The following is a 16,263-nucleotide window of genomic DNA, read 5'->3' on the forward strand; positions in this document are numbered from 1 at the left end:
GTTTTTCAAACACTCAGGTCAGCTGCAATAAACAGCCAAATTCCGAAGCAATTCCCCTGCGTATCACTGAATATTATCGCTGGTTCCCGAAGTGACGTTCTTATGCGCGCAAATATTCTTGGATTCATAGGGGAGACTCGGCTAATTCCGCAATATTAAGAAGTAAATCTATCATATTTTTATCAAAATGTTTATTGAAAAATATTATTAAGGTATGTAGACATGGACGAAACCTTTCATTACCAAATGAGATAGAGAGACCTATTAAAATGCAAATATATTTAGTTGTACATACATTACAGTTGAAAAGAACTCGGGTAATTCCGCAACAGTGCGAGTAAATCCACAATAGGACTTGGCTAATTCCGCAGTCGTAAACAATTATGAAATACATTATCAAAGTAACATAATAGGAACAATTTATATGTAACAATGCTAATTTTTTTCACAGCTGTGTAGCAAAACACGAAAAACAACGAACTTTCGATGTTTCACTGTATTTCCGACAGAGGTTTTGACCAATATCCTTGATTTTTTCTATAGCACTGCAGAGGACATGCCTCTTGTTGACAGCCTCTCAAAACTTACGTTCACGCTATTGTAAAGCTGCAGTAAAATCATATATCTATTTTTCTAAGTTTGGAGAAAAACGGAGTTGAAGTTTTAGCAATCTGAAAAAAAAAATAGAAATATATCTATTATTTATTTTAAACAGTGTTTCTAACAACACTGTCTAAATTAAATATGGCATTCATATAACATTTCTGAACATTCAATTATTAATTACCAATATGAGAAGAATATTTAAAAAATATGGACTTAGTGGATCTTCCTGGTCAAACAATTGTAGGATTTCTTAAGGAAAAAAAAAACAATTATTAATACTCCCAGTCTGAATCACCACTATTTTAAGCTCCAGATTCAGGTACCAGGACCTTAATTGATGCTAAGGTGGGTAGTTATTCATACCAGCTGTGGATTTCTTCTGGTATAGATCCACTTCTGCAGTTTCAGCAAATCTCTTTTTTTTTCTGTAGGCTACTTATTGGAAAATTTTTACTATACATTTTTTCTGCTCAGTCCTTTTATTCAGTCTCTTTTGATAACCTCTTCCACTTGTATCGATAAATTGATAAGTACTTGAATGGTCATACCAATAGAACTAGGTGTCAGGGTGTGCTTTACAGTACTTGAAACATCTGACTATCAGCGAACTCACTTTATTCCCTACAATTATTAATACTCCCAGTCTGAATCACCACTATTTTAAGCTCCAGATTCAGGTACCAGGACCTTAATTGATGCTAAGGTGGGTAGTTATTCATACCAGCTGTGGATTTCTTCTGGTATAGATCCACTTCTGCAGTTTCAGCAAATCTCTTTTTTTTTTCTGTAGGCTACTTATTGGAAAATTTTTACTATACATTTTTTCTGCTCAGTCCTTTTATTCAGTCTCTTTTGATAACCTCTTCCACTTGTATCGATAAATTGATAAGTACTTGAATGGTCATACCAATAGAACTAGGTGTCAGGGTGTGCTTTACAGTACTTGAAACATCTGACTATCAGCGAACTCACTTTATTCCCTACAGTGTCTACTGTTTTGTTTTTCAGTGCTTATTTACTTAGTTCTTTCAGGTCAACATTAAAATCTTAAACCATTTACAACAAAGGGAGATTTTTTTATATTCTTTCCGTTACTTTGCTCTAGCAACTCGAAAAATGTTTAGCCAGTCCCACATTGTATAAACTGAAATGTGTTTCTTAGCTATTTCAATTGAACAATGCATGGCGTCAACCTCAATGAAACTATATCTACTTTCGAAAATCAGCCACCGACGTGGCTCAGTCGGTTAAGGCGCTTGCCTCCCGGTCTGAAGTTGCGCTCGATCCCCGCTTGGGCTGATTACCTGGTAGGGTTTTTTTCCGAGGATTTCCCCAACCGTAACGTGAATGCCAGGTAATCTATGACGAATCCTCGGCCTCATCTCACCAACTACCATCTCGCTATCACCTATCTCACCGACGCTAAGTAACCTAGTAGTTGATACAGCGTCGTTAAATAACCAACTAAAAAATCCAAAATCTTCTGTTCTATCACTTCTAAGTTAGTAGCTTGAATTAGATACAGTCTTAGAAAACGTTTTGTCGCACAGATACTTTATAAGTCTCAGAAAGGAGGCAGTGCGCATGATCAGACGTACAACGAAACAAATCTAATTTTATTACCTCAACTACCCGTTCTTTTGTGAACCAGGTCGCTCATCCTCTGATCATGCGCACTGCCTCCTTTCTGAGACTGCCTCTGAAAGTATGTGTGACAAAAGTTTTTTTCTAAGACTGCACATTAAAAATGCTACAATATGCTGAATTCGGTTTTGTCCTCCACAATTATCTCAGAACACGGAAACCTGTTTGACTTTCTCTGAAATAATATTGGTCAAGAAATACATAAGGCACGTTCCAATTTCTGTTAAAAAGCAAAACTTAATAATGTTAATTAGCCTATCAGTAGTGTTGATGGACTTGCAGGATTTTCCCTGTATAAGAGGCTGTAGGTAACTATATAAAAGTTCTGTGAAAATCCACTAAGTGATTTTAAAGGCTTTTCCCTGGCAATAAAATGTCATTTTAGGATTTACTGAAAACTGACCAAGACTACAACTCCAAAACTATAACTCACGGGAGTAAGTGGGTTTTCCCAGACGATGGAGCATAACATTTTACATATTCAGATAACAGCAAAATTGGAGTTACAGGGTTTTCGCAGAAACCCCACGATATGCACTACTGCGGAATTAGCCAAGTTTCCCCTACGTCTGTGTCAATGTGAATTCGGAGTGGCATCTCAGATCTCACACGAATTTCAAGGAGGTCTTATGGCCTCTTTTCATAGATCCTACTCTTAAGGTGATCTCACAGAAATAAATCCAACAGTATCAAATCCGGTGATTGCGCAGAGCAACACACAGGTCCACCGCAACCGATCAATCTAACTCGGTAGGTACGATCGAGGTACCTTATCATATACAGAGTGGAGCATTTTGGCTACCTACTTTTAAAACAACGTACAACCTGTCGAAATGGATACGGTACTTTTATTTTACTAATGCAATACATAATTTAAACATTTGGACTGACAATACCTGCAGTACCTACACTATTTGTGAAAACATCATCTTGCAAATGCGCTCCTTCATTAGCAATATAGGCTACTGAGCCAAACGCTCGCGGAATCTACGCATGACGCGTACAAGTATTTCAGGAGTTTTGTTCGCAACATCTTCCCTGATTTTTGCTTTCAGTTCTTCAACACTTCGCACTGTTTGCAAACACTTTGTCTTCCAAATAACCTCATACTAAACTTAAGTGTGTTAAGAATTATATACAGAGGAACAGTGGAACCTCTAGTGCTATATTGCGCTTAAGCTTTTCGAAAATGCTTCAGTATGCGCTGGGCTCAGAATAAATTAATATAAATTCAACGGGGTTTCGTTTTGCGCATCATAAAAGTATACAGAACTATATCTACGTACGCAACGTTAGTGACTGCAGGTATCGAACCCTTATACCTGACTGAAACAGCTAAAGCAGAACTTACATTACTTCTAAAGGAGCACACATATGAGAATACACTTTCAAACATTGGGGTTGAGAAACCGGCCCATTTCTTAACATCCGGACACCCAGCTTATTTTTACGATTTCGTCAAACACACCAGTTGCATGAGTAACCAATGTAGGCCTACAGATGCGCTTTTGTTATAGGGGAAAGTCTCCCAAATTGGACCAATTCCACTTTTTATTTTTTTGTCAAAACGGAAATACTTAAAATTTTCACTTTATCACCAAATCATACATTGACATTTTAAAAATACACATGTAAAACTACAACACGTTATAAGTAACAGTTTAGACAATACCAAACGAAATGTAATGATCTGCACTCCGTCCAATATGCAAGAAAGGTCTTCTAAATTGGACCTGGAGCTTTTAAATTGGACCACTTTTATCATTCTTATGGTTTAGTTTATTAATGAGCTAGACGTTACATGAATTTAACTTTAACGATTATAGAACAATTTTATGCTTGAACACTGAACACATTTTGCACAAAACTACTGAACATACTTTGCACAAAAGTACTTTTTATATTAATCTTTATTTTCGTCTTCATTTTAATCTTCTCCATGTTATTGACGTTCTTGGTTTTATCTTCATCATCGTCTACATCTCCGTTTTTATCGTTGCCTTGGTGTTCATTTATTTTACATCGTCGTATTTGGTATACATCTCCATCTTCACCATTATTTTGGTCTTCGACATCATTGTTGTCTTGGTCCTCAGCTTCAGTGTTGTCTTGGTCTTCGACATCAATGTTGTCTTGGCCCTCAACTTCAGTTTTGTCTTGGTCTTCGACATAATTGTTGTCTTGGTCCTCAGCTTCAGTATTGTCTTGGTCTTCGACATTGTTGTCTTGTTCCTAAGCTTCAATGTTGTCTTGGTCTTCGACATCATTGTTGTCTTGGTCCTCAGCTTCAGTGTTGTCTTGGTTTTTGACATCATTGTACTCGACTTGGTACTCGACTTCATCATCGTCCTCATCTTCAGCGCAATATCTTCCTTTATTTCCATTTTATCATCGTCTTCAAGTTCATCCTCATCTTCATCTTTTTCTTCATCCGCATCATAGCTGTCTCTTGCTTTTTATCGTTTATCGTCGTCTTAATCTTCTTCATCGTTGTCTTGCTTTTATCTTCATCATCTGTGCCTTTGCTGTACATCTTCATCTTACCAAAGTTTTTGTCTTTATCTTCGTCTTCATCATAGTATTTATTTCACATTTATTTCTGTTTTATCTTTGTCATAATTTTTATCTCGTATGTTGCCATTTTTCTTCAACTTCATCGTCTCCGTCTTCATTTTCCTTTCCTTTCCTTTATCTAATTATCTGTAATTTCATTTTCCAAGATTCACTCGAACGCCTTCCGAGGTTACGGCCGCTTAGCTGAAAGTTGTATCATACCTAGTGCTCTGTATCTTACGAAATGAATTTCAACCTACACTTTACTAGGGCTGGTTGTTACTTTTGATGTGAAACACTCGCGTAATGTTATTTGGATTCATACAATTCATTACATAAGCAAAAAACAATATTATAAATAAATCTAATAACGGTCCAATTAAAAAACCTTTTCGGTCCAATTTGCAAGAAACAGTAAATTTATTTCTATAGACATCCAACAAAACTTAAAAAAGAAAGAGATTTATGTAACTTTGTGAAAAGGTACGTTGTTCTACAGTATTAATAAAAAAATCCCTCACTCAACTGTCTTTTCTTAAATATCTTACGATAATGGTAACGACAATAACATCAGAAGCTTTAAAAAAAAAGTTAAACTGTGTTACTAAGTTTACATGATTGCCAACTGCACAATATTTACATAATTAAATGAGGGAAGCTCGTAGTTCATAAATCTACCACTAGTCGACAGATACTGCATTAGGTTACTTGAAAAAACGATCGGTCCAATTTGCATGCCGGTCCAATTTCAGGTACTTTCCCCTATTCTGCAACGGTCAAGAAATCTACACAGACGAACAAATTTTCACCTGAATGCTCAATTGTGCAGGCCGAGTTATTAGCTATTAAGGAGGTACTGATATGGACTAAAATTCATAATTATAATTGTTGCATTTACAGTGATTCTCAAACAGCCCTCAAATCTACAGACAATAAATTTAACTTAAATCCTCTGGCAATGGAAATCAGAAGAAATTTAATACCTTGTGACAAACACATTTGCTTCTCATGGGTGCGAGGACACAGTGGAACAGCAGGAAATGAAAGAGCCGATGAACTGGCAAAAAGTGCTGCAGTTTCAAACTTCAATTTCAGCTATAGTCTGTGCACTTATTCATATGCTAAAAAAAAAAAAAATAAATGAGCACATAATGAATAGGTAGAACAATTAGTAGCTATGCAGTACAAAGGGGTTCAGTTACGAGATAAATATTTTTTCCAAGGATCGACACCTGCTTAAATAGCAACAAAATTATACCGAATTTTATATCAATGCAATTTTTTTCGGGTCATGGAAAACTTGACTCTTATTCTGAACGATTTAAATTACACAAGGAAAATGGTTACTTATGTATTTGTGAGGAACAGCAAACTGTGGACCACCTTTTGTTTCAATGTCCAGTATTCGAAAACAAGATTTCTTTTGGTAGGATATTTACATTTTTGTAATGTAATATATATGACAAACCATTATTCAATGTGTTCAGAAAAACATGTTGCTATAAACAGTTTTGTAAGTTTATATGTAATATATTTAAGAACTTAGGGTTCAAGAAATTGTATATTCAAATAAATAAATAACCCCAGAGGAATAAATCTGCGCATTTAGTTCTGGGGATCTTGGAGGCCAAGGAATGTCACCATAACGTGAAATGATATGGCATGAAAAGAATTCCTGCAATATACCCACGCTTAGGCGACTAGTATGCGCAGTGGCACCATCCTATTGGTACCAAATTGCTTTCAGTTGACACTGACGGTTTTGTAGCTCAGGAATGACAAAATCACGCACCATTTGTGAATAGAGTTCCCCAGTTGGCCGACCGCGAGCTGTTTGAAAAAACATGGGACGATTATTCCCTTGATTCCTATACTGCACCAAAAAATGACCTTTTCACTGTACACTGGGGGTTTCGTGTGCTTCTTGTGAGTTATTTGACGCCCAGTACCTAAAATTTTGTTTGTTCACATAACCTGCTAAGTGAAAGTCAGCCTCATCAGTCATCAGTCATAAACAGGGAGTCAAATCACTTGAGGATCTTTCTCAAATCTGTTTAGTAATTCGTTCATGCCTGTACAGTGTACACGTACGGGCTTGTCACATTCACTAAGCTGTTGGACAGCTTGAAGTTTGTACGGATGAAATTGAAGATCCATAGGCCTACGTAAGATCCTATGGATGCTTTGTCGTGTTAAATGTAGTATTGCTGCTTGAGCCTCGCTGAACGTTTATGGCTGCGAAGCACAGCATTTCGAACCCAATCAATGTTTTCTGGAGTTCTGATCGTTTTTGCTCGCTGATGTGATTTGTTTTGAATGGCCCCAGTGGCACACCATTGTTTCACCCATTCACTAATTGTCTTCCGTGAAGGAACTCTTCCACGGTTGCGTTGGTCTCCAAAGTCCCTTCTAAACGAACGCTGCAGTGACACGATTGACTTACTTTCAATAAACTTCTCTACACAAAATACACGTACATAGTTCCACTGGCCAGCGCTCCATCGCTATTGAAATCCAAGGTTACAAAGCCCACAGCACAAGCCCTATTGGTCCCTCCACTCTACCCCTTGCGCAGTAGTGTCAACTTAAAAGCAGGTAGCCGAGAATGCTCCATCCTGTATCTACAACGGTTCGGGAGTGCACCATTCCAATGATCTGACCTCCGAGCATGTCACACTACACATTGACACTTCAGCGAACCTATACGTCAGGCATGTCAAAGTGAGCCATAAACGGCATTTGCCATACCTGTGGCTTAGCTACTGTACTGTGGCTCGACTTTGCTACAGTGGCCAGATGATTGGCAGCTCACCTTAAGGCTTGTACAGATATGCGCGCCGAAACCGTATCTCAACCACATCGCGCGCCAAGGCTACACGGGGCAAGGTTACGCACGGTGGCTGCGCGGTAAACTTTTACAACCCGCGCCGGAGTCCGCAACACGTAACCTACCAGCGTCCCGCCAGTTCAGGTACTCCTACTTTCAATCATGGACGTAGCTGCAGCAGTCTATATTTATTTGCATTTTGTGTGCAAAAAGAAACGGAAACAGAGGCAATGGTGGCAAACACAGTTACCGGTAAAAACAAGTAGAAATAAATGTGGTGGTTCAAATTTGCTGGCTGACTTGAAGTTCAAAACAGTTGGCGGACATTATAAAAATTTTACCAGAATGTCACCTATAGACTTTGAATATTTGATTAATTTGGTAGGGCCTATGGTTGCAAAGAAGGATACCACATTCAGTTCAAGAAAGAGTGGCAGTGACGTACGATTTCTGGCAACCGTACAATAGTAAGATTTACAGCTAGTTACGTAAGATAAGAGTTTCAAATTGTTCATACACACGTTTTAATGACAATATTAAAATCCATCTATTCTATTTTTAAATCCATACGGTACAAACACTGGACAATCAGAACATGTTGTTCAAGATAAAAATAATAAGTGTATCACAGAAGTATGAGCAGAATTAACTGACATCAAACTGGCTCTTACTTTGAAAGCGATCACTGATATACTATGTGAACCCAAAACGGTATCCGGGGAACTCCCCATAATTTGCTTGTCACAGTTACAATTCGTCACACAATTACAATTCGTAACAGTTACAGCGGGTTCATCGGAATCAGTCAAAATTTCGCCATATATCATACAGTAGTGTTTCTCAAACTTATACTGCGGACCTCCTTTGCATCGATCAGTATTTTCGCGGACCCGTTTAAAGTTGCCAATAGAATGATGGGTAGGTTAGATTTTGAGTTAGTATTAAATTGAATATGAGTATTTGTTATATTTTGTATTTTTTTTAGTTAATATTAAAGTGAATATAAGTATATGTTATAGTTTTCAAAACTGAATCAATATTGACTGCATATTTGAATTAAACGAAACGTAAATGATATAATAATACTGTCCTGAAAAAAGTAAGCCTCACTGATATGAAGGAGTGAGAATAATATAGTCCTAACCACACAGGCAAAATTTTACAGCAGAGCGTGTTAAAGTCCAATGCTATTAGGTGCGGCATCATAATCTCTTCGGCTTATTGTTAAGTCATTTATTGAGTAATTTTTACAATATTCTAATAGTAGCTTCCTCATATGTGTAAGAAATGACTCGCAGAAAAAAAAAAACATTTTTGTTAAAAGTGTGGCTTTGGACTATCTCATTCTCACCCTTCCATATGTTACAGAAGAGTTGGTATTAAAAATAGTAAAGCAAAACAATATTTTGCTTCCAACTTTCTTTGTGTAAAATTCTTGTACTGAAGAATAAATCAAGTATAATTTTAGAAGATTAAGTGAAAATGATGGAACTGTTTTCTTTGAAATTAAAATGTCTTATATTTAGAATAAATGTTAATTATCTTCAATTTCAAGTCAGTCACTGCATTTACTCGGTTTCTTAACAGTTTTCATATACGAATGAGCAAAAAAATTCCTGCTCACACAAGTCGTGGGAAACGGCACAAATGATTCAATGGTCGTTCTGACAGTTCTTTATGTTCGGCATGAACTTTCATTCAAAAATAAAAGAGCTGGCATTCCTTAAGAGTTTTTCCAAGCAGTGTGACACAATAACACAACAAGCAGATTTTCCTCCTTTTCGGTGAGATTGTGAGTCTCCATGCTGATAAAGGGATTTTGAATGCACATATTGTTAGAATTATGAATCTGAAAATAATCTCTGAGTTCATCTCCATCCATATTAAGACGTTTAAGCGAACGATCAACTATAGACAAATCTCAAAGTGTCGCACGAATTTATAAGTTTACCAACAACTGTCAATGCCTTTGAGATATTGCCACACAAGAAAAATCATTCTTATAATCTTACACTCTATAATAGCAATAACAAAATAAGTTGTCGACAGCAATAGAAGAGGTTTAAAAGTCTACAAAAACAGCCAATGCTTTTGAGACATTATTGCCACATAAAAATCCTTCTGAAGGAAGAAAACTATTTCCCTATCCAGAATATTCGCGGACCGCCAGAATGAGCTTCGAGGACCTCACTTTAAGAACCACTGCCATAGCGTATCACCTTATTTATCTTACATAATGTATTTTTAACTTTTATTCTTCCCACAATAATTATTGTGTTTCTATGGTATTTTCAATTTTTTTTCCTTTTCACAATATGTGTCTTGTTTCTACAACTTTTCAAATCGGAAGTATTTTCACTACTTCTTCCATTGTAATTTCGAAGTATTTTCAAAATTATGCGTGATGAAATTAGATATAAACTGAAAGACGACGCCCTTAACTTACATAATGTTTACCAAACATAGAACCATCAAAAGGGGGGTAGTGTAAAATTGTGATTTAAGTGGTGAGAGTAACTTATTGCTAAGAGTAATGTATGTTAAATGTTATGTTTTATTTAACGACGCTCGCAACTGCAGAAGTTATATTAGCGTCGCCGGATGTGCCGGAATTTTGTCCCGCAGGAGTTCTTTTACATGCCAGTAAATCTACTGACATGAGCCTGTCGCATTTAAGCACACTTAAATGCCATCGACCTGGCCCGGAGTCGAACCCACAACTTTGGGCATAGAAGGACAGCGCTATACCAACTCGCCAATCAGGTCGACTAGAGAAATGCATGATGGGATCAGAGTCATTAAGGGATCTTCATATCATTCCAGCCATACTGTTAATTGGGGAAGAATCGAGGCGAAAGAGTGTATGGTGTCTCTGAAGGAAACGGCAAGTATTTTTAGAGAACCATTTTCCTCCATTCTTCAAAATAAATTGCAGAGTATCAAGTGAAGGAAATAGTAAACTATCAAAACAATCAACCATTAAAAGATATTGTGTCTTACCAGATGAGATCGTCTCCTGGAGAAGCGAAAACGATAAACTAATTGAACATCATAGCCGAAAGGTATATCAAAACTTTAGATGATGATAGATGGTTTTGAATCACATAGTGAAGAATAATTTTAATTTTTGTAACTAAGACTCATCTTAAATGAGTTATCGAGAAGTCATTATTGGAATATGGTTTAAGCATATAAATCTGTGCAATAATTCTGCTACAGCTTTAGATAATACACTCGAAATCAGTGGTTCTCTTTTATAGTGATACTGATGGAAAGAAAGAGCAGGAATTCTTGCATCATCTTAAATTACAAACATACGAAGGAAGGAAACATTCTGGATCATAACATTTCACGAAACTTACAGTAAAACAATAGAAAATTTAATATGCGACTAACTAAATTATTGTTAATTATATAGGAATTCAATTTCACTAATTCAAATCGTGACCAATGAATCACTGTGACCAACTGAATTGTTACCTATAAATCACCTGTGACAAATATACACCTGTGGCGAATATGAATCTGTTACGAATTAAGTGTGACCGATTGTAACGATGACGAATTTCCCTGGCCTAAACCCATGCGAAACATGTTAAGACTGAAATGATTCAGTAGTAGTGGTGAATTTTTTTAGTAGGTTATTTTACGACGCTTTATCAACAGCTTAGGTTATTTAGCGTCTGAATGAGATGAAGATGATAATGCCGGTGAAATAAGTCCGGGGTCCAACACCGAAAGTTACCCAGCACTTGCTCATATTGGGTTGAGGGAAAACCCCGGAAAAACCTCAACCAGGTAACTTGCCCCGACCGGGAATCGAACCCGGGCCACCTGGTTTCGCGGCTAGACGTGCTAACCGTTACTCCACAGGCGTGGACAGTAGTGGTGAAACTAGTAATTTAGTAGGTAGTATGTATGTATGCATTTACACTACAAATGGGCACACACCCAAGACACTGGTAACTTAATTACACACAATAATTATAATTAATAAAAGTGGTAGTTCAAAATAACCTAATTAATTAAAGAAACCCTAATTTGTACCTTAACCCTCCCATTATAACCCGAACATGTAGTAGTAGTAGTAGTAGTAGTAGTAGTAGTAGTAGTAGTAGTAGTAGTAGTTGTAGTAGTACTATTAGTAGTGATCGCAGCAAACATCAATAGTAAGTTCTAGTTAAAGAAGCAGCACCAACAAGGGAAATGCTGCAATATTTCACACAAAATACATATTACCAGGTCCTGTAACAGTCTATACCAAACGTAACTCTCGCCTCAAGAGATCATGGGACAGGCTATGTAAAGCTCGTAAGGTGTGAACAATAGAAAATCGATGCGCTAACGTTCAACCATACTAGTGACGTCAAAACAGCATTTATTGCCGATCTCATGGAACGTAGTATTTATAACTCAATAACGGCGGATTCAGGGTTTCAGAGGAACCCCAAAAGTAAATATCCACATCGTTGGCATTATAAAAGATATTACAAAACTTCAGCTAATTCGCATTTGTTAATATCATAAACATTTCACTATCGGATGAAGCAAAAGTTTTTGAACCTCGGCTTTTAAATTAAGGATGTATTCACGTGAAGCATATGACACACCTAGCCACCAAATATTACCTAGGTACATATTCACAATAGTTTGATAATGTACAGAAAAAAGTAATGAAAATCTTAACACTCCTTTATGAAGCTATAAAATACAACCCTTCTTCAGCCAATTATCTTATTCCTTTGTAAATTTTTAATTTGTAGGAAGTCACATTATCAATTTTTTGTTTGCTACCTATTTCAGAATTTTGTAACTTTCACACCGTTTGGCTCAAAAATATTTTAATTTTCAAATATGTAACGAATTGTTCATACTTATGCTGCTGTATGCACTTTTTTATTTCAAACACTTTAAGTTCATGTGATTTATAAATATGATGTAAGGTGAGATAGGGTAAGAGTGACCTAAAATTCTACTAGATCCACTGTTATTAACTCTAACAAAGAGAGAATTGACACAAAATCCATGAGTTTTTGAAGTTCATTTTCGTGGTAATACTTATTGAAAGCACATGACGAAAATGTTACATTGTTATATGCAATTACGTTAATTCAATTTTAATATCTTCTTGACATTAAGTCACACTTCCCCTAGCGTTTGGGACAAGAGTATACTTGGGTTGTTTGTAACTATGTAACTGCTTGCAGGAGAGAGTTGATGGGGTAAATGTATAAAACTTCTTTCTTGAATCAGTCAGTTTTTATTTTATTTAAATATGTCTATTAGACAGGAGTTATTAAATATCAACCCTCGCGAGATGGAATTTATAATTTTTCGACAAATTTAATTAGATAAGTCTTCAAAATATAATTTGAACTGTTAATGAAAATTATGAGAAAAGGGCTGAATGGATTTTAATTAATGATACCTTTACCTTTTACCTTACCCTCATTTTGAAGATTGACATCCAAGAATGTGCGAAAAAATATTAAGTAGTTTTCAGTGAAATGTCAATTTTCTTATGTAATTTTCCTATTTTCCAAAATGCGATCTGTCGTCAGTTTTGAGAAATAATGACTTTTCAGAATAGAATAAAACAAAAAAAAACACACACACACACTACAATAAACAACACCACACGAAGACAATGACCTGCAGGATTGCTGACATATTTAGAGCTCAGATCGTGGCTAAAGAGAAGCCACGGCTCAGACTCTCTGACATAATGCCAATATGTCAATCTTCATTTCTCTAACCTTTTATTCTATATTGGTTATTAAAAACTTCAAGATTTACAAAAAGAATTTACAAGTCTGATTCGTGTGTAATTTTTTTAGTAAAGCTGTGCATTCGATATTAAAACTACAAAACTTAAGAATATTAGATGACAATATTACTATTAAAAATGAAATAATATTATAGTTAATGCCATAATGTATTTGTCACTAATCATATATATTAATGTAATATCGATGATATGAAAGTGAAACTTTTTGGGGTTATATAGGTAGACTCAGAGTATATCTTAAATTAGATCATTTTTCTCTAACAATGAATTTAAAAATTCTGAAATAATTTCAGTCCCTGGGCATTTTTCACATCTGTGTAGATAACAATTTGCAGAGGGACTACGATAAACTATTTTTCGTATTAAAAATCTACACTGTTCATTTCACTTTCGTCATTATGGCCTATTTTTTGCAAACTCATTAAAACGTCAGTTTTGTGCAATCACAGATCGTGCACATGCTAACATGAGTTCCAGCTGTTCCCGATAGTACGAAGTATTTTGGTCTCAGGGATGCAAAACGTGAAAACCCAATTTTAATGCCTGGATGTATGTTCTTAAATTCCTTGTAAATTTCTTTAAGATTGGCTAAAATCAACCATTCTTTTATTTTTCACTCTCTTGTCATCCTCTTTAACCGACTTAGTGTCTTTCATGCCAGTCATAATTCGGCTTACGTCGTCTTTACAAAAATTAACAAGTTTTATAACATCACCAGGGATGTGGCAATGATATTTTCTATCAGGCACTGACATAATAATAATAATAATAATAATAATAATAATAATAATAATAATAATAATAATAACAACAATAATAATAATAATAATAATAATTATTATTATTATTATTATTATTATTATTATTATTAGTATTATTATTATTATTAGTATTATTATTATTATTATAAATTTGGCTTCCCTTATGAAAAGGTTGGCAGATTTGACAAAGCGTATTGCATATCATTTGGAAACACACCTAAAAGGTAAAATGATATACAGGGTGATTCAGACCACCGTAACAATCATTTATTTCGGAAACTAGTGCATTAAAATTTTCGAGACAAAAATATTTGTAACTAAAGCACATGTGAACTTTCACTTGAGCTTGATTTCATCAATCAGCCTTAACAAGAAGTAGGGTCAGTGGCGTATTACTTTAAAATTTCAAATGGGAGTCGTGGTCAAATATGATGCCACTTGACAGAGCTCTTCAAAACAAACAACTTTCATAGGAAACGTTTTTCTCAATTCATATTCTTTCAATGAGAAAACGTACGAAAAGATGTCATTAATACTGAGAAATGTTACGAGAAGAAAATGTAAACAAGATAAGTACATATCAGTGGTTGTTCCTCGGGGGAGGGAAGGGAGGAACGTCCTCCTCATATTTCTTCTTTTGAAAGTAAATAGCAAATAAAATATGTGCCTTGATATTCAAGAAGATTCAATAATTTTTAAGTTCACAGCTATAAGAAAACCTCGGTTGATCGAGTTTTAAACGATGCACGCTCATGTGCTGCTAGAAAACTGTGAGAAAGATGCGAGATTGTTTGTGTGGAGGAAAGTCAATCCATTCCTCCTTTACTGCAGTTAGCACACATAGACAACAGCGCACTAGCAGCCAGAGAAAGAAGCAGAGTTTTAAAGCGAGTAAATGAACGGAGAGGGAGGAGATCCTCCTCTGAATCAGCGCATGGGCGGGAAATAGAAACCGACTGATTGTGCAGCAAGCTCGCTACCGCTGCCATCTAACGATCTTGCATTCAACCAGACTATAACGCATCTAGGAGGAGGCACAATAAAACAGTTTTAACGCAACGCTATGAAAGACGCCATATAAACTTTTTTTTTTAATTATAAATCAAAAATATTATTCATTGCACTTTATATAGGCTACTATTCATGGTTTGAAACTTTAAAGGATATTTGAAAGTTAAAGTTGGGTTTATATAAAACAAAGAGGAAGTAGTTTTACGTTAGTATCGCAGATCTTTTTGGCCCCTGAAATTCACTTCCATTCATTGTGTACTAGACAGGGCAACAGCCAAGTTTTCAGTTTTGTACAAATATATTTGAAATTGAAAGTAGGTACTCTAAACTACATTATTTTTAACATAAAAAATTGGCCACCGGCAACTTTGAACAATAATGGTAGTATGACTTTACAAGAACTGATTTCTTCAAAATCATGTGACTTGTAAAATGTACATGTGGCAACACAGACCACGTGGGTGGGTGCAGTGTTCTCGCTTTCCTCAGATTATTTCTCATTCCCATTTCCGCGGTTCCGATTATGTGTTAGTAGCTATAGTCTCTTCCAACACTTGTGATGCTGTAGTGTACTCGAAAAATGCTGCGAGGTGAATTTCCTTGTAATTGTTAATTTGTGCAATTATTCAACAATGAATGGAAATGAAAACATTATAAATATGGAAAATTTAGGAAACTCAGTTTACATGAACAGATTATTTCTATACAGAAGGGAAGGCCAACCCCAACACTACATGGTCTTATATGCGTGCATGTTGGCTAATTTGTAGCATGTTTCATTCAAGAAGTTGTCATTTCGTCCTGTTACCTTCTTTCCTCCTCTTAAGAAATACGCAGGAGCCGCCACTGGTACATATAATGTTGACATAGGCTAGTACACACGCACAATTACCTGGCTGAGTGTAGACCTGGTGGCCGGTAGCACCGTCGAGGGGTGAATACAAGTAAACTACCCCTTCCCCTTTGCTCGCTCACCAGTGTTTCCTATAGTCACCGCAATACAGTATCCACGGCCAGGTCTACGTGTAGACTGCACTTAGCCAGGTAATAAGCTCAGGTGGCCTTGCCCAACA

General features: G+C 36.0%; 1 protein-coding gene and 1 long non-coding RNA gene across 2 annotated transcripts in view; both read right to left on the reverse strand.

Moving 5' to 3' along the window:
- LOC138693410 (uncharacterized) overlaps positions 1 to 11,697 on the reverse strand; it is a 44,926-nt gene extending 33,229 nt beyond the window's left edge. Inside the window, exon 1 of the long non-coding RNA XR_011330299.1 lies at positions 11,420 to 11,697. This is a non-coding gene — a long non-coding RNA (uncharacterized lncRNA). The remainder of the gene's footprint in view (positions 1 to 11,419) is intronic.
- The window catches only part of wdb (serine/threonine-protein phosphatase regulatory subunit widerborst), a 331,308-nt gene that overhangs the window by 258,023 nt on the left and 57,022 nt on the right, over positions 1 to 16,263 (reverse strand). The gene's annotated exons all lie outside the window — the stretch shown is intronic.

This window comes from Periplaneta americana, chromosome 17 (genome assembly GCF_040183065.1).
Source record: "Periplaneta americana isolate PAMFEO1 chromosome 17, P.americana_PAMFEO1_priV1, whole genome shotgun sequence".
NCBI classification, from domain to species: domain Eukaryota; kingdom Metazoa; phylum Arthropoda; class Insecta; order Blattodea; family Blattidae; genus Periplaneta; species Periplaneta americana.